The 18,630-nt window shown below is 39.4% G+C and overlaps 1 protein-coding gene across 1 annotated transcript in view; it reads left to right on the forward strand.

Moving 5' to 3' along the window:
* The first annotated feature begins 243 nt into the window (after window positions 1-243).
* Window positions 244-18,630, forward strand: part of LOC127442062 (macrophage mannose receptor 1-like) — an 82,910-nt gene continuing 64,523 nt past the window's right edge. Inside the window, exon 1 of the mRNA XM_051699782.1 lies at window positions 244-262. The gene's annotated coding sequence lies outside the window, so the exon portion shown is untranslated. The remainder of the gene's footprint in view (window positions 263-18,630) is intronic.

Genomic DNA, 18,630 nt, shown 5'->3' on the forward strand with positions numbered 1-18,630 from the left:
ACTGTATTTGTTAATCAAATCAACATACACAGCACACAGACTGTCTCTTGTTTATCTCTGAGCCTTTCTGTCTCCAGGTGGTGGGTGAACACATACACACACAGAGACACAATCTTCATTATTTTTCTCTGTATGACACATCTGTAAATAATACATCAATTTAGAGGAAAAATGCAAATATGATTGAGACACACAGTGTGAACAGAACAACATCAGCATCATTATCGGCTGGAATCAGGACAGAAACAGGTGAAAACTGAAGGTAAGAAGAACTTTTCTGTTTTTTATTGATCATTATTATTTATTTAGAGGGAAATTATTATTTATTTATAGAAGAAACAAGGGCTAGTTGTCACATGGGGAAGTTGTCACAAAGCCTACAGTGGTGTGAAAAAGTGTTTGCCCCCTTCCAGATTTCTTATTTTTTTGCATGTTTGTTACACTTAAATGTTTCAGATCATCAAACAAGTTTAAATATTAGTCAAAGATAACACAAGTAAACACAAAATGCAGTTTTTAAATGAAGGTTGTTATTATTAAGGGAAAACAAAATCCAAACCTACATGGCCCTGTGTGAAAAATAACTGGTTGGGCCACCCTTAGCAGCAACAACTGCAATCAAGCGTTTGCGATAACTTGCAATGAGTCTTTTACAGCGCTGTGGAGGAATTTTGGCCCACTCATCTTTGCAGAATTGTTGTAATTCAGCCACATTGGAGGGTGTTCGTGCATGAACTGCCTTTTTAAGGTCATGCCACAGCATCTCAATAGGATTCAGGTCAGGACTTTGACTAGGCCACTCCAAAGTCTTCATTTTGTTTTTCTTCAGCCATTCAGAGGTGGACTTGCTGGTGTGTTTTGGATCATTGTCCTGCTGCAGAACCCAAGTTCGCTTCAGCTTGAGGTCACGAACAGATGGCCGGACATTCTCCTTCAGGATTTTTGGTAGACAGCAGAATTCATGGTTCCATTTATCACAGCAAGTCTTCCAGGTCCTGAAGCAGCAAAACAGCCCCAGACCATCACACTACCACCACCATATTTTACTGTTGGTATGATGTTCTTTTTCTGAAATACGGTGTTACTTTTACGCCAGATGTAATGGGACACACACCTTCCAAAAAGTTCAACTTTTGTCTCGTCAGTCCACAGAGTATTTTCCCAAAAGTCTTGGGGATCATCAAGATGTTTTCTGGCAAAAATGAGACGAGCCTTAATGTTCTTTTTGCTCAGCAGTGGTTTTCGTCTTGGAACTCTGCCATGCAGGCCATTTTTGCCCAGTCTCTTTCTTATGGTGGAGTCATGAACACTGACCTTAACTGAGGCAAGTGAGGCCTGCAGTTCTTTGGATGTTGTTGTGGGGTCTTTTGTGACCTCTTGGATGAGTCGTCGCTGTGCTCTTGGGGTAATTTTGGTCGGCCGGCCACTCCTGGGAAGGTTCACCACTGTTCCATGTTTTCGCCATTTGTGGATAATGGCTCTCACTGTGGTTCTCTGGAGTCCCAAAGCTTTAGAAATGGCTTTATAACCTTTTCCAGACTGATAGATCTCAATTACTTTCTTTCTCATTTGTTCCTGAATTTCTTTGGATCTCGGCATGATGTCTAGCTTTTGAAGATCTTTTGGTCTACTTCACTTTGTCAGGCAGGTCCTATTTAAGTGATTTCTTGATTGAGAACAGGTGTGGCAGTAATCAGGCCTGGGTGTGGCTAGAGAAATTGAACTCAGGTGTGATAAACCACAGTTATGTTTTAACAGGTGGGGCAAACACTTTTTCCACACAGGGCCATGTAGGTTTGGATTTTGTTTTCCCTTAATAATAACAACCTTCACTTAAAAACTGCATTTTGTGTTTACTTGTGTTATCTTTGACTAATATTTAAACTTGTTTGATGATCTGAAACATTTAAGTGTGACAAACATGCAAAAAAATAAGAAATCAGGAAGGGGGCAAACACTTTTTCACACCACTGTATATCTGAAGAATCATGTTTTGAGTCAGAAGTCCCATTACACAAATGTGTTTTCTCTAGCAGTGCTTTTGTATGTTGGTTTCAAACCTCGTTCAAAACTGCCTTCAAAATATTAACTTAAAATTTTTAAATTAGAATATTTGTTAACTGAAATATCATCATATTTTTTGCTGTAGCTGTTGGGTAAACAAGTGAAAACAATAAAAGCACATGCACTGACATTTATTCAGACAAGAGTCAACTATTTCATGGAGATTTTAACTGAAAGATTCAATTGTGTTCTCAGGACAAGAGTATTTTTCATTCATGTCAGGTTGGGGCAAGTTGTCACACAATTGACATGTTATAGATTTTTTTTTTTTATCCCTTATTTGGCAAGCCCAACTCCCAATGCCTCTAATTCTTTGTGGCATTAAACTAAATTAAATATTTATTTACAGCGACATCCATGCACAACTCTCCATGCACCCAACCAAGAATGAGAATCACAACGTCAAGACCAAGAGGAAAATAACCCATGTAATTCTACCCATCCTAGCACCGTGCAAATTGGTTGCTTAGGGAAGCCTGGCTGGAGTCATCCACAATCTGGATTCGAACTCACGACTCCTGGGTGGTAGTCAGCGTCTTTGCTTGCAGAGCTACAGGCTCCATTAAGTGCTATTTTTGTTGGCCAAAGTAATGGTTTGATATTTTTGTACATTGCCTTTAACTTCGATGAAGTAAAAATGTGACAACTAACCCCAGTCAGTCTTGATCTAGTTGTGATAAAAGTGTATTAAGGTGGATTTTGTATCTCTTGATATTTCAGTTTTAATTGTCTGTTTATCTCAGAAATGGAGTTGTATTCATCACTTTTCTTCTGACAGGTGAGTTTGTGTGTGTTTTTCTTTTTCTTTCAGTGTGAAATAGTCTCTTTAACAGCCCTTACAAAAACACCCTACAGTAATGTTCTGCAGTTTTCCTACAGGATTTTCAGCTCATTTTCCTGTAGCAAGCCTGCAGGAATATTATAAAGGAATGGAAAGAATGTTCTGCAGGAATTGTCTTACAGGCCATTAAAACACCTTTATTCTCTGCAGGAATATTGTGAAGGGTAGATTTCAAATCCTGCAAAACATAGCAAGTGTTAAATTTGTGCAGGAGTTTTCTACAGGAATTATTTGGGTAGTATCCTGCAGGATTTGATTTCCTCCTGGAGAATCAAACTCTCAAATATAACAAAGTCCTTTTTTACAAATGAATAATTGTATTAATGGAAATGTTGTCATAAAGAATTACATAATCTGTTAAATTCCTGATCAGCTGAGTCAGTCACACCTAGAAAACCTAGAGAATTAAACAAGCTAAGGAACAGATGCTGTGAGATGGGATCCTAACTGTGAAATATATACGTTTTTAGATGGTAATTGTTTTTTTTTAAGTATGTTTTGTTTGGTGAGTCAAAGATCAGAGGATTATCTGTTTCTTTCCATTTTACCTTCTCTGTGCTCTCCATCATTGGTCCTAATTCTTTTGGCTGGCTTCCCTTACTTACATATAAGGTAATATGTGGAGTTGAGTCTGACACTTGGAACCATTTTTCAGTTTGCAGTGCAGCTCCTTCTGTCCCTACAATTATGTACTGCGAATTTAATGGAACTTTCTGTTCTTTTGTATCATTTAGCCACTTCTTTTCAAGCACTGGGTCACTGCTCTGATCATATATTAGGGTACAATGGAATTCAGTTTTTGGCACAGTTGATTCACAGAGCTGCACTTCAATGTTTTTTCCCCATTTGTTTACTGTATCCACTACCTCTTTCCCTAAGTTTCCTAACCAATATATGTTGGTTTGTGGCTCTTGGAGTTCTTTGGATTTTGTGACAGTCATTTGTTTGATTCCTCTACTGTCTATGAATATTCCCTCTGGAGAGCATCATATTTGTAAGTTCATTTTGCATATAGCATCTCTTCCCAACAGGTTGACAGGTGTCTGTTCTGTTATTAGAATGGGAATTTGTATTTCTTTTACTCTTATGCTTACTGGAGCCATCAATGGAATTAGCTGCGTTTATCCTGAGAATCCTACTGTCTTTACATATTTTCCAGACTTGCGGTGGTGAGAGGCATAATTTGGACTTGTACACGTGAACATGGCTCCAGTGTCCCCTGACTTCCCCTGGGCTTTCACTGGGTTGAGGACTTGTTATTGTTCTTAATTTTATTAGTTTTTCTTAAGTATTTCAAAATAGCCTTTATTTGTTTTCTACTCAATGGTTTCACAGTTAATTCCTCTGCTCCTAACCAGTGTTGAACTATTCTGCATCCAGATAATGTCTCTTCTTAAGGGAATTATATCAAAACTCCAAGGCTCTTCTACAGCAAACCAGTGGCCTGTGGCAGTTATTCCACCTGCCCAATGCATAAAAGTGAGAAATGGGGTTAATTCTACTTCACAAGCTCTCCCTGCCACGGAAAGATTTTGTCCCCCCCCCCCCCCCCTCTGAAAATGGGTAAATAGAGGTTACACTCAACAAAACTCATGTAAGCTAATCTAAACTCATGTAAAATCCTTTAAACCACAGGTGAGAATGAGTAAAGAGGTTACACTCAATTAAACACAGGTAAACTAACCTAAACTAGTTAAACTAGTGTAAATAGAGGTTATACACAACTAAACACATGTAAACTAACCTAAACTACTTAAACTAGTGTAAATAGAGGTTATACACAACTAAACACATGTAAACTAACCTAAACTAGTTAAACTAGTGTAAATAGAGGTTATACACAACTAAACACATAAACTAACCTAAACTAGTTAAACTAGTGTAAATAGAGGTTACACTCAATTAAACACATGTAAACTAACCTAAACTAGTTAAACTAGTGTAAAATCCTTTAAACCACAGGTGAGAATGGGTAAATAGAGGTTATCCTCAACATGTAAACTGTAGTAAAAACAGGTGAAGTAGTAATTAATGTAAAACGTATAATTAAACTTGTAAACTGAATTACTTCAAACTACACACTTTCTTCAAACACCAATCTGTAACACTAAAAAAATAGCATGAAGTACATACAGAAGGCGATAATTAAAGAGATTAAACGAGTTTAACACTCGTCTGGAACTCTTGCCACATTAACACACGTTTATATCTGTGGAAACCACTTTAGAGAAGAATGAAAATAAAATAAAACGCAGTTCTTACCTTATTTCGCTGAATAAATAAACGGTGTGTACGGATGCGCGCGCTAACGGGTTAAGGGGGCGATGGCGGGAAACAGCAGCGCTAAATAAAATGGCATGTGGAAGAGCCAATCAGAGCATCTCATTACGATTCACTCAAACGCTATTAGACGTTGAGTGGCGGCTAGAGGAGGAGGGGGCGGGACTTCTGTGAGCACACAGGTGCAGCGGATTAAAGTGTAATGCAGCACAAGCACAGACGCTTTTTATACATAAAGCTATTTATGACTATAGATCAACTGTAACCCTACTATTTTTTGTGTGTGTGCATTTTTAGAATAATAATAATAATAAAAAAAACAGTATTTACTTTATGAGTCGATTTCCCAGTTGAAGAAGTTCTCAAACGAAACGTTGTCATGAGAACGTGAAGGAACACCTTTACGTCATTAATAATTCATGACATTAATTAACATACGTCATTCGAGCTGATTTAACCCTTAACCTCATTTCACCCCCTGTACCTCATCCATTATATGGAGTTGTGCCCACACCTCTTTAGTATTCCTCAATCTCTCTTTAAGTAGTGTAACACACAAACAAACTTAACCAAAAGTGGATAGGGTCAGTAAAGCCCCAAGTTATGTAAGAGCATCTGGTTTGTTTGTTTGTTTTCGCACATTTTTTATGATTATTTAGTATCTATTTAAGTTTACTATCATAGAATATCTATTTATTTGTTTATTACTATATTCATACAAATCAGTACTATATCTCGTTGATTTTCTGTGCAACAATGTATCAGTAGCTCATATGTGTGTACACATACATATTATACGTTATTTCTTACGCAAGGTGGCGCTGATGTTTCACAGACTGACTTGATTTACTTTTGACATTTTTAATTTAAAAAAAAAACAAAGTAAACTATAGCAAGTTTAACACATGAACATTATGATATGACTATTGTCATTTGGGTGTACTAATGAAATTATGTATGTTGTGCATCTATTTAGACTTAATAAATGCCTGAGAAAATAGAAATGTGTCGATTATGTGTTATGTGTAGCTCAATATGTGTTTGAAAGCCAGGTTCTTCTCATGAAATTTCAGTGTGAAAGTAATTAATCCTGTTCTAGATTTGTCCTGATTTGTTGCATTACCTGTTTGATTTATGAAAATATTAAATTATGTGTTTTTTCTCATGACTTTCTTTGAGCTGTGGACGAAGTCTCAAACAGACAAGAAGCCATCAAGATGATGCTGGGGAAAAAATTAGTTCAGCAGACACTTATAAGGTTTAAGATAAATCATGATTTCATTGAGCTTGCGTTCTTCGTCTCAATTTGCATATTATCCGAGAATTACTGTGTCTAAAATGATCTCAGACTGAAAAGATCGTTCCCTTCTTGATTACTTTCTTCAACCTCTTATTTTTTGGTTACCATTGATATTGAATCTCTATACATGAATGTCCTATTTGAGGGTGGTCTTGAATCAGCAGCATTATTCTAAGATCAGTGTAGCAACAATGTACCCATTACTCGCCTGTTTGGTGGAGTTGCTCATATTGGTGTTGACACATTTTCTTTTCGGTTGAGAGTTTTATTTACATTTATCAGGAGTCAGTACAAGTTGCGGTGTTTATATTGTTTAATTTCACCCATTTACAATTTTAATAAGCTTGGTAAAAGATTTAAAATAATTGATAATTTTACACACTGCAGTGGGCCTAAAATTTACATTTTAAATAATTTAAATAATTTTCAACTATTGCACTGTCATTTCCTCATGTCCCCAAAACTGCACGGCAAACATCTTTAACAAAAATAAATGCTAATTCTTGGGTACCTCAGGGATCAGCTACTTACTGGGGTACCTCAGGGATCAGTGCTTGGGCCACTTCTCTTCTCTATATACACAACATCACTGGGACCCATCATTCAGGCACATGGTTTCTCTTACCACTGCTACACTGATGACACGCAACTCTACTTGTCTTTCCAGCCCAACGACACCACAGTGACTGCTCGAATTTCTGCCTGCCTGGCGGACATCTCGGCCTGGATGAAGGAACACCACCTGCAACTCAACCCAGCCAAGACTGAACTCCTTGTCTTTCCAGCCAACCCTGCTGTTGAACACAACATCACCGTGCAGCTGGGTGCAACTACAGTAACGCCTTCCAAATCGGTCAGAAATCTAGGGGTAACCATCGACAACAGACTAAATTTCACAGACCACATCTCAAAGACGCATGATCATGTAGATTTACACTCTACAATATCAGGAAGATAAGACCCTTCCTCTCTGAACATGCTACACAACTTCTTGTTCAGTCACTTGTCATAACTAGACTGGACTACTGTAATGCTCTCATTGCAGGCCTCCCTGCATGTGCAGTTAGACCCCTGCAAATTACCCAGAATGCAGCAGCACGTCTGGTCTTTAATGAACCAAAGAGAGTGCATGTTACACCACTCCTTGTCTCTCTCCACTGGCTGCCGGTTGATGCACATATCAAATTCAAGTCTCTGATGCTGGCATACAGAACAGTCACTGGGTCTGCTCCAGCATACCTAAAATCATTTATGCAGAGCTACACGCCCACTAGAAGTCTGCGGTCGGCTAAGGAACGTCGCCTTGTTGTACCAACACAAAGAGGCACCAAAACACTTTCCCGGACTTTCAGCTTCATCATACCACGTTGGTGGAACGACCTTCCCAACTCCATCCGTGAAGCTGATTCACTTTCTGTCTTCAAAAAATGACTAAAAACACGTCTTTTCCATGAGCACTTAACCAGTCATTAAAAAAAATTATAATAATTCTTGTTGCACATTAATCTGTTTTGAATACTATTCTGATGCTAGTGAAACTTTGTAATACAGCACTTTTCATACCACTGTCTCCTTAAGATGATTCGCTTATGTCTTCCTCTTTTGTAAGTCGCTTTGGATAAAAGCATCTGCCAAATGAATAAATGACAAATGTAAATGTAATTCATTGGATTTCTATTTTTCCCCCATACAATTAAGAGTTTAGTACTACATTCTCTCACTAACATGTATTCATTTGTTGTAAATGTGTCATTTACTTTTTAACTCTGATAGTGGAGGTTTGATTTATTGTCCACCCTGGCCATATATGACCATTAATTGAAGATATATTTTATGAAATGACATCACACACACTGGAGGTGGACATCTGCCATTCAGCTAAATTACTTTGAGTTATTTGAAGTTTAAAACTCTGTTGTTTTATTTATGTTTTTCTTTATTTTGTGGTGTTAGTCATATGTGGTCAAGCATAACCCTGTTATGGGAATTTAATGTTATTTTTAAATATCAATTTATTTATGTTAACAGAAATAAAATCATCAATATGAGTTTACAAATGACTTTTGCTAGATATCATTCACAGACCATGTAGTGGCTAATTCATCCACTGAATGTCCACCCTGTTACTGTCCTGATGCTGCCCATTTAACTGGATGGACATCTGAATGTTTTTGTCATTCTGCTTTACTTTTAAGAGTGTTATCTTGTGCAAGATGCCCAATGTCATATTTATGCTCCAGTATCTCTGTGGAATCAGAAACTGAAGAGTTCTGTGGCAGTACACTTTACTCCTACTGTCTGTGTTTGCAGCTTTCCAAACAGTGATGGGGATTTTCTTTAATTCCAGTGAATCATTTCTGCAGATTACATCTTTATAGTAGCAGGTGGAGAGAAATGAGTATCTTTTATGTTATGAATGAGTTTTTGAATCATTACGTCATTGTTTCGGTCAATGGAAGTGAACGAGAATTATTTGCCTGAATTGCCCAAAAATGTTAAATGGAGCTAGAGATTACAAATCTCATCTGAGAAATGTAATGTTATGCATTTATTAATGTTTACTTCTCTTGCATTTCTAGGTGTCGAAGTGACAGAGAAATCCTCAGGTTTGACACAGAATCTTTGTAAAATCAGATTAACCATTTATAATGGCAATAAGTCCTAAAATTGTGCATAACATCTCTTTTAACATCTTTATAAAAAGACACCTGCAAAGACCAATCTAGCTCTACAACAGAGTCATTTTAAATGACAGAAGTGCAAAATAGAGTTTTCCACCAAGTAAAATTTAAAAAGACACAAGAAAATGCAACATGGCAGTGAGCAACCTATGCTTTGGTTAGATCCAAGCGATGCTATCTATGCCACAATGAAGGAACTACATGGGTCCCTGCTGCCATTCCATATTATTAAATCCCTTCTATTAGGGAAAACATTTTATATTACATTAAAAGGACGTAATTTGCACAATGCTACCATCTTCCACCACATCACATGTGGAGCAAATGTCCAACAAAGGCCATATGTCCAGAGGAATGGAAGGAGTTTGATTTGAGGGCCAGTGAACAGGGAGTAGACTATGTTTCTCTATTTTTTGGGTGGAATAAGGCCTGTCACAGACATACAGTATATGTACTTCTCTGTATTTATTTAAAGACATCTGGTGTCAGCTTGGGAAAATTAGTGATTTTTGACACAAAATCTGGCACTGTCAGTGTAGGAGCATACAAGCACAGATAATTATGTACTGTACAATATGTGGTGTATGTTCCAGGAAAATCAAGAATTTTTACAGAAAGATGCAGATGAAAGTCCAGAAGAAACTGAGGACATTGAAGACAACATAATAGAGATGAATTATGGGCCACAAACATCAAATGAGTCAGCATATGGAGTGCTTCAAATGACAGAGTTTAATTGTCCATAAATTAATGTCCAGTTTGTGGAACCCCTATGAGATTCCAGGAATACCAGTCTGGATTGCACAACTTCAATGACCATGTGTTTCTCACTTTTAACAACTTTCTGTAGGTATAAAAACAGACATAAAGATATTAATTGTTACTTTACAGCAGTGTTTCTCAACCATGGCACACTTTTTACAACTAAAAAATTCTACGGCACACCACTATCCCACATAGGCTAACCATCGTCAATATTTTTCCTTTACTAAGACGGACAGAAAACATGGACAAGTTCTAGAAGTGTGTTTACTTGTAATGTTTGAAATTCGGCTATGCAAAAAAAACAAAACAAAAAAAAACAAGTCACATACGTAGGCTACGCTGTGTGAGGTCACAGGTGGCAAGAGCACTAAATGGGTAATGAAAAAACAACAAATTTGCTTTTTTTCTAATTTGTAGATTTGTTCTTGCAATGCCACAACAAATTACAGGGATGCAAACTCATGAGGGGTGAAAAAGGTAAGAATCACTGGTCCACGAACATTTTTTTCTGGGGATATTTCTTTTAAAGAATAAGCTAAAAGCATCAATTCCAGCTATTTTAGTGATTCAAGTTCATTCAGGTTTACAATTGTGCAGAATTAGCTGCAAAATAAAGAGTGTTTTGGTGAGGCTTGCTTCTGTTTCACAAATTTGTTCAATTTTATTAACTGATTAGTTCAGTGACCCCTTCTGGAAATGTCACTAGGTGGCGATAAATCAGCATCTTATGTGCTATGAGTGAGTCAGTGAATCATTTTGAGTCGTTCATGACCGAAATCTACCAAGAGACTTTATAGTGTTTAAGCATTAAAAGAACAAATCAGATCTATAGTCTTCCTTCAGTCTGAGTATTATTTTTCATCCAACAGACAACAATAATAGTCTAATAATAGTGAGTTTCAGTAACGTCCTTACCTTCTCCTTTATTAAAACTTACATGGCTACAAATCTACTGACTTCAGTATAAGAATTATAAACATAAAGCAGATCTACGGTATCATTTTCCTACAGTAGCCTATTTAAACTGCTGAGCATGACTTTTATCAGAAAAGAACACAATAATCATTTCTGCTACATTGGGGTAAACTGAATTCAAGGTGAAATCAGAATGGGTCAACACCCTAAAAATCATAGTGCTGAAATATGAGGACAATATACATCTGACAGATTCACCTGTACACACCCTTTGACTGAAGCTATTGAACGGTACTCTCTCTCTCTATGACAGTTTCCATAAAAAAATAATAAATAAACACACCTGAGGAGAGACTGAGGAGCTTGAAATTTATGGTAGATCTTGCATCTGTTGTTAACTCAGAGAGCTGTCAACTAACAAGCACTTTCTCTATCAAATGATGGACATTCATTACATGTTTTCATTAAGGCTGTATTTTCACCTGCACAACCAGAGGATCAACAACTCGTTCTTGCTGGAAATTCATAGGACGTCCACACAGATGTGCACATAGGACGATACAGACACCTATTGAAAGAGGTGGATGAAGAAACAGACAAAGGTAGTATAGTACATGGAGTAGATTCAATAGGTTTCATTAAAATGCCATGTTTTTTTCCTCAATAACATATTTTTTTAAAGGCAGTCTGGAGATGCAGAGATTGTAGGATCTAAATGCAGCTTTTAATACAAAACTCCAATAAGAGTCTAGAGATGATAATAAAACACAAATGACCAAACCACCACTACTACCTCACAAAGGACAAGAACCAACAAAGACACAGAAAACATGAGGGCATTATAAACACAGGACTAACAAGGTTAACAAGACACAAATGGAGAACAATCAGGAACAGAGACAAGAACCCTAAAACTATATTTCAAATAAAAGTCCATCATAACCCAAAGTCCCATATATGTTGCACTTATTTTCTTTGTAATTAACATTTTTATTAAATCTTATAAAAACAAGAAACACACACACACACACATATATATATATACACACACACAACATTTAAGCCCCACAAAATATATATATATTATATACACATACATATGCATATACACACATAATAATCATACTCACTTAACTATACTACAGTACTCTCTCCACACCCCACCTGAGAGCCCCTCAAAAATTCCAAATACCTGCCCCATTTCCAGACAAACAAATCTAAATCATCCCGTCTTCCCATTGACACCTCCTTATAAGCCGCTACCCTCCCCATCTCCGTGCACCACTCCGAACACAAATTCTGGGGCAAAACGAAACCCGAGTGCCCACCACGTCGCACACAAAATTCTGAACCTTCGACCAGAATTTCTGGATCTAGACACACCACCAAAAAACATGGGCCATGTCTCCATCCTCCAGTTGGCATCTCCAGCAGGTGGGTGTGTCTTTAAGACCAAGCCTATACAGTCTAGAGGGGGTCCGATAAAATCTATGCAAAATTTTGAATTGTATAAGATGCACCCTTGCATCTCTAGATGCAGACTTAACGTTTTTAAGAATCTTAGCCCACACTCCTTCCTCCAATGCCAAATTGAAATCTTTCTCCCATACTCTCTTGAGAGAAGTTAAGGCTCCATCCCCCAGACTCTGAATTAACAGGGAGTAATACACTGATGCCTCAAGACCTTTTCCAAAAGCCGCAATCACCACTCCCAAAGCATCTGCCTCCTTAGGGGTGTGTGTACTACTCCCGAAAATAGTACAAAGCAGGTGGCGCAGTTGTAAATACCTATAAAACTGAGGTCTGGGGATCCCAAAATGTTGGACCAAGTTTTCAAACGATCTCAACACTCCACTTTCATATAGGTCACCGAGTGTAGCAACCCCCTTCACAATCCACTCTGGCCAGCAGAAAGAGGACTTGCCAATACACAATCTTGGGTTCTACCAACATTTAAATAAGTGTCCTATTTTAACAATCTGGACACTTTAGTCCATACCGAGTGTAAATGCGAAATAACGGGGTGTAACTTAACTTTTCTGATTAGTTTGATAGAGATGCTTTGTAATGGTGAAATAGGGGCAAGGACTCCTTGTTCAATACAAAACCAGGGAGGGGCTCTCTCAGGTGGAAGCGATCAATGAGCCAAATATCTGAGACCGAACGCATAATAATAAAACAAAATCTTGGGTAGGCCAAGCCCACTTTTGTCAATCGGTCTATGCAGCCTATGGTCTATGGGACGTTTACCATTCCAAATGAAGGACTTCGCTATGCTATCGAATTGCTTGAAATAAGAGAGGGGGACATCTACAGGGAGAGACTGAAGCAGGTAGTTAAATTTTGTAATCCAATTAATTTTAATAACATTAACCTTCCCAATCATAGATAAATGTAATGAAGCCCACCTGCCCACATCGCCCGAAAACATTTTTATTAAAGGGTCAAAATTAACACTAACTAAATCAGACAAATTTGCTGGGAATAAAATCCCCAAATACTTAATGCCCTGTTTGGGCCACTGGAAGGCGCCCAGCTGGAAAGCCGTTACTGGACAGTACGCTGTCAGAGCCAAAGCTTCGGATTTAGACCAACTGTCTTTGTATCCTGAGAACTTGGAAAAGGAATTAATAATTCTGTGGAGGCAAGGCATAGATCTAGTAGGTTCAGAGACAAATAATAAAATATCATCTGCGTAAAGCAGAAGCTTATGCGCCACACCTCCCGCAACCACCCTTGGAAAATCATCCTCCTTTCTTATCGTGGCTGCTAATGGTTCCAGGGCAAGACAGAACAATAATGGGGAAAGAGGGCAACCCATAAAAATGATTTATTTTTCTCTATATGTGACAACACCTCTGAACTCACCAGGGCGTGATCCGAGACTAAAATGTTTCCAATTGAGCAATCAACAACAGATGAAATGAGGGATTTGGATATATAACAAAAAATCTATTCTAGAACAAATCTTATGGACTGATGAAAAAAATGTATAGTCTCTACCAGGTGGGTTCAAAAGTCTACAAATATCTGTAAGACCAAGATTTTTACACATCCTGTGAAGCGTCAATATTGCTCTAGGGGGCTTACACACTTTTGCTTCACTATGATCAGGGACTGAGTCCATCAAAAGATTAAAGTATCCTCCCAAAATTATATCATGAGGGGTGCCAGCGACTTGCAACATCTCTTCAAGATTTATACAAAAGCCCTGATCATCAACGTTAGGTGCGTAAATATTAGCCAAATCAGACTTTGCCCCTGAATTTCTGCTAAAACAATAATGACTCTTCCTAATTTATCATTAAACTGTTTGAGACATTTGAATTGTAAACATTTATTTACCAATATAATGACTCCTTTGCTCTTACTTGAGCCAACACTAAAGAAAACATGTCCACCCCATATCTCCCAAATTTTTCAGCTTCCTGCAGGGAAAAATGTGTTTCTTGAAGAAACACTATATCATATTTCTTACGTTTAAGAAAATAAATAACCTTCCTTCTTTTTATGGGGTGCCCCAACCCATTCACATTCCATGTGGAGAGAGATAGTACACTCGTGTTAACATTTGACATATTGATATAATAGAAAAAATAAATTGTGTGCCAAAAACAAAATTATGAAGACCACATTTCAACATTAATGCAACAATAAAATCCAGAACTTACCCCCGAACAAAATAAACAGAAAAAAGAAAAACGTGCGCATTAACCCCGCACACGAAAGCGCCAACTGGCGTCAATCCCTTTAAACTCAAAGAGTCCATGTACGCCTACGAGAGCCCTCGCGACAACTTTGCCATCGGATTTCTCAATTCTGCCTCACAAATTTGTAAGGCAAAATTAAATAACATCAAATATTTTGTAAAACAAACCCCAGCCAATAGGCAGAATAAAAAAAAGAATGTGTTGACTCATTCACAGAACTGTCTCGAAGGTGTGTTCCTTCACAAAACAAATTCCAGCCGATATAAAGCCGTTCATTTTCCTCGGACAGACAAACGAATCTTCAGTGAGCCAGCTGATGAGGCAGTAGATGACGTAATCATTACAATGTCCCACGAAAATACTCCACAAATCATACTCCAGCCAACAGGAGGCATAAGCACAAGGAACTGACAGATTCATCCATAACTGTCCCAAAGTGGTGTTATTTAACAAAACAAGCTCCAACCGCTAGGCAGAACCAGCACAAAGGAAACGAAACACGCATCCCAGTTCCTCGGATGGTCAAGAGTCAATTCACTCGGATGCCGCATAAAAGTATATCCCATGATTTACACAGTCCGCCAACTTTATAAAAGACATCCTTTGTGTGGGCATGTAGATATTTTGCGGTCATCAATGTTTGCGTCTATTTTCAATCTGCCCGGGAACTTCATTGTAAAAGTGATCTTCCGTCAATGCAAACGTTTCTTTAAGGAAAAGTGTTAATCCACAAAACAAAACAAACTCCAGCAAAAAGAAACAAAAATGGCGCCCAGCTTCCTCCGAAAGCAGAATCGATTGGGCCTTTCTCCCTTAGCAGATCTGTGAGCTGGGACTCTGTGAGCTCGCTCGATATCCAGTTTATTGCCTGTTATGTCGAGCAGACTCGGGAAAAGCTCATCTAGGAATTTCACCATATCTCTGCCCTCCTCGTGCTCAGGAATTCCAACAATTCGAATGTTATTCCTGCGGCTTCTATTCTCAAGATCTTCAAGCTTTTCAAGAACACGTTCCAAATCAACTTTGGTCACGGGTGGATTAGCTGCTAATTCCCTCTCTGATGACTCCAAATAATTGATTCATTTCTCAACATCTGTCACTCTTGTGACTAACTCAGATAATTTTTTTCCATCGCTGTAATCAATCGACGTATTACAGCAAGATCCTCCAAGTCCGCAAGTACCTTCGTCAACATCACCGACATGTTGGACAGCTGACGCTGGATTCCTTCTCCCGCCGTGCCATCCAAATCGAGTCCCTGGTCCACAGGCCTGTCTGTGCTTTCATCTTGAACCTGTAAGTGTCTTTTAATGTCTCCAGAGCCCAAGGATTTTGACTTCTTTGCCATGTTTACCTCAAACAACAAATGTGTAACTGGGTGTATCAAATTTCACTGGATTATATCATGAAAATAATTTAAAAATTAGCAAAGTGCGCAGAGCTGTCTCTCACACGTCTGCCCTTCGCATGGCGTCACGTGGCTCGTCCATATGTTGCACTTATAATGTAATTGCAGAGATATATCAAACGAAATCTGGTAAGTCACCAACTGAGATGCCAGCCACTGAGGCAAGTTTGAGGAGGACGGTCAGGAAAATTTCACTGTGTCGAAGTTTCAAATAAGTGAAGATAATAAAATACATGCCATCATCTGTGCATGTTTACACAACTACAATACAATTAATATATTACAGTTACCAAAACTAAACATGTCATTTCTTACATTTATAAATAATCAATGTGTTCTGTTTTTGAACTAGAAGTAAATATGATTATTTTATTTTATTAATTTCTAGAATTAAACATTAAACAATAATACAAGAGAATATCAGATTAATGCTTGTATTTACTACCTGACATGACTCTCCAATTGAAACAGGAGATAGAGAAGAAAGTGAAATAGAGAGCAACACCTGGAAGATCTGTTTACAAAAAACAGGAAAAAGTACATTTACATTTATTTATGCAGAATGCTAAATTTAGTGTGACATTGGTAAAGGATTAATTAAATTACAGTAAGAAAAAATTAAATGTCAATAAACCTGTAAGGAGGTTCAGGAAGGACAAGGGAGGCGGTTCAAAGTCTACGTGAGTCAACTTTTAATGTAAGTGTCTTCAGCTCTCAACAAAATATCTGCTTTCAGCTTCACAATAACACATCAGCTTTTCAGCCTCTCAGCTTCACAATAACAAATCAGCTTTTCAGCTTCTCAGCTTCACAATAACACATCAGCTTTTCAGCTTCTCAGCTTCACAACATCAAGTACCCAGGTAGCAACTCTAGACTCTCTCTGCCTCTTGTCGCTGGTGTGGTCCCTTTTATACCGCTCTCCCTGAGCTTACTGCAATTGGAAAAAGGTGTTAGTCATTATCTGGCTCAGGTGTATGCACCCTTACCGTTTTCTCTCTCCAGACGAATGCTCAACCATGCCCGCACCGCCACATATCCCCACCGCCCGACTCGGGCTGGGGAGACATCCGGCCTGCCCTACCACTCCCCCCTAATTTCTGGAAAGGAAGTCGGCGACAGCCATCTGCGCTCCCGGTCTGTGGACCACCTTGAACTTAAATGGCTGAAGAGCCAGATACCAATGGGTGATCCACGTGTGAGTATCTTTCATGCAGTGGAGCCATTGGAGTGGGGCGTGATCTGAGCAGAGAGTGAAGGCCCGCCCCAACAGGTAGTACCGGAGAGTGAGGATGGCCCACTTGATGGCAAGACACTCCTTTTCAATGGTGCTGTACTTAGTCCCCCTCAGCGAGCACTTGTGACTAATGTAGAGCACCAGCCGTTCCTCCCCCTCCACCACCTGTGAGAGCACTGCCCCCAGCCCCCTGTCTGAAGTGTCCATCTGTAACACAAAAGGGAGAGTGTAAAAGCGGCCCCCCACAAAGTGCGGCTTTATCTTGCGTAAATGCCTGTTGACACTGCTCCGTCCACTGGACAGGGTCTGGAGCTCCCTTTTTAGTGAGATCAGTCAGCAGGCTGGTGACGTCTGAATAATTAGGAACAAACCTCCTATAATAGCCAGCCAGCCCCAGGAACTGTCTTACACCCTTTTTGGTCTTGGGTCTCCAGCAGGTCGCAATCGCCACAGTTTTGTCAATTTGGGGACGCACCTGCCCGTGGCCCAAGTGGAACCCCAGATACCATACCTCCACCCGTCCAGTTGCACAATGTTTGGGGTTTGCTGTGAGTCCCACCCACTGCAGTGATCTCAGAACCGCCCTCAGATGCTGCATGTGCCGCTGCCAATCTTTACTGTAAATGATGATGTCGTCCAGATAGGCAGCGGTGTAAGCCAAATGCGGTCTGATGATTCGGTCCATGAGGTGCTGAAATGTAGCAGGGGCCCCAAACAAACCGAACGGAAGCGTCTCAATTTGGTGTAATCCAAACGGTGTGGAGAAGGCTGTTTTTTCACGGGATATTGGTGTCAAGGGGCTCTGCCAATAACCCTTTGTCAAATCCAGTGTCAAATAAAATCGAGCGGTGCCCAACCGATCGAGCAACTCATCCATACGAGGCACTGGGTACGCAGCCAACCCCAGATCTTGGCGATTCACTCGAAGAGGTCCAGGAAGGCTTCTGGATCATCTTCTGCCCTCATCTTTATGAGTGTGGCCGAGGGCATGGGGGCTGCTGTGTCCGGGGTCGCAGCCGGGGCTTTCTCCTGGCTGAGGAGGCTCCGGATCGCATGCCGATCCTCTGCTTGAGCTAGGAGGGTCTCATGAAAGCGGCGGTCTTGGTCTTGTCGAAGCTCAAGCAGGGCCTGATGGTGGGTGTGGTGTAGGCCGTCGAGGGACTTGAGGACTTCTGCCAACTGCGAGGAATCCATGTGGTGTACATCCTCCAACCTTCCTGGGTTTCGGCACCAATGTAAGGAGGTTCAAGCAGGAAGGACATGGGAGGCGGTTCAAAGTCTACATGAGTCAACTTTTAATGTGTCTTCAGCTCTCAACAAAATATCTGCTTTCAGCGTCACAATAACACATCAGCTTTTCAGCTTCTCAGCTTCACAACATCAAGCACACAGGTAGTGACTCTAGACTCTCTCTGCCTCTTGTCTTTTC

Source organism: Myxocyprinus asiaticus, chromosome 1, assembly GCF_019703515.2.
Source record: "Myxocyprinus asiaticus isolate MX2 ecotype Aquarium Trade chromosome 1, UBuf_Myxa_2, whole genome shotgun sequence".
In the NCBI taxonomy this organism is placed as follows: Eukaryota; Metazoa; Chordata; class Actinopteri; order Cypriniformes; family Catostomidae; genus Myxocyprinus; species Myxocyprinus asiaticus.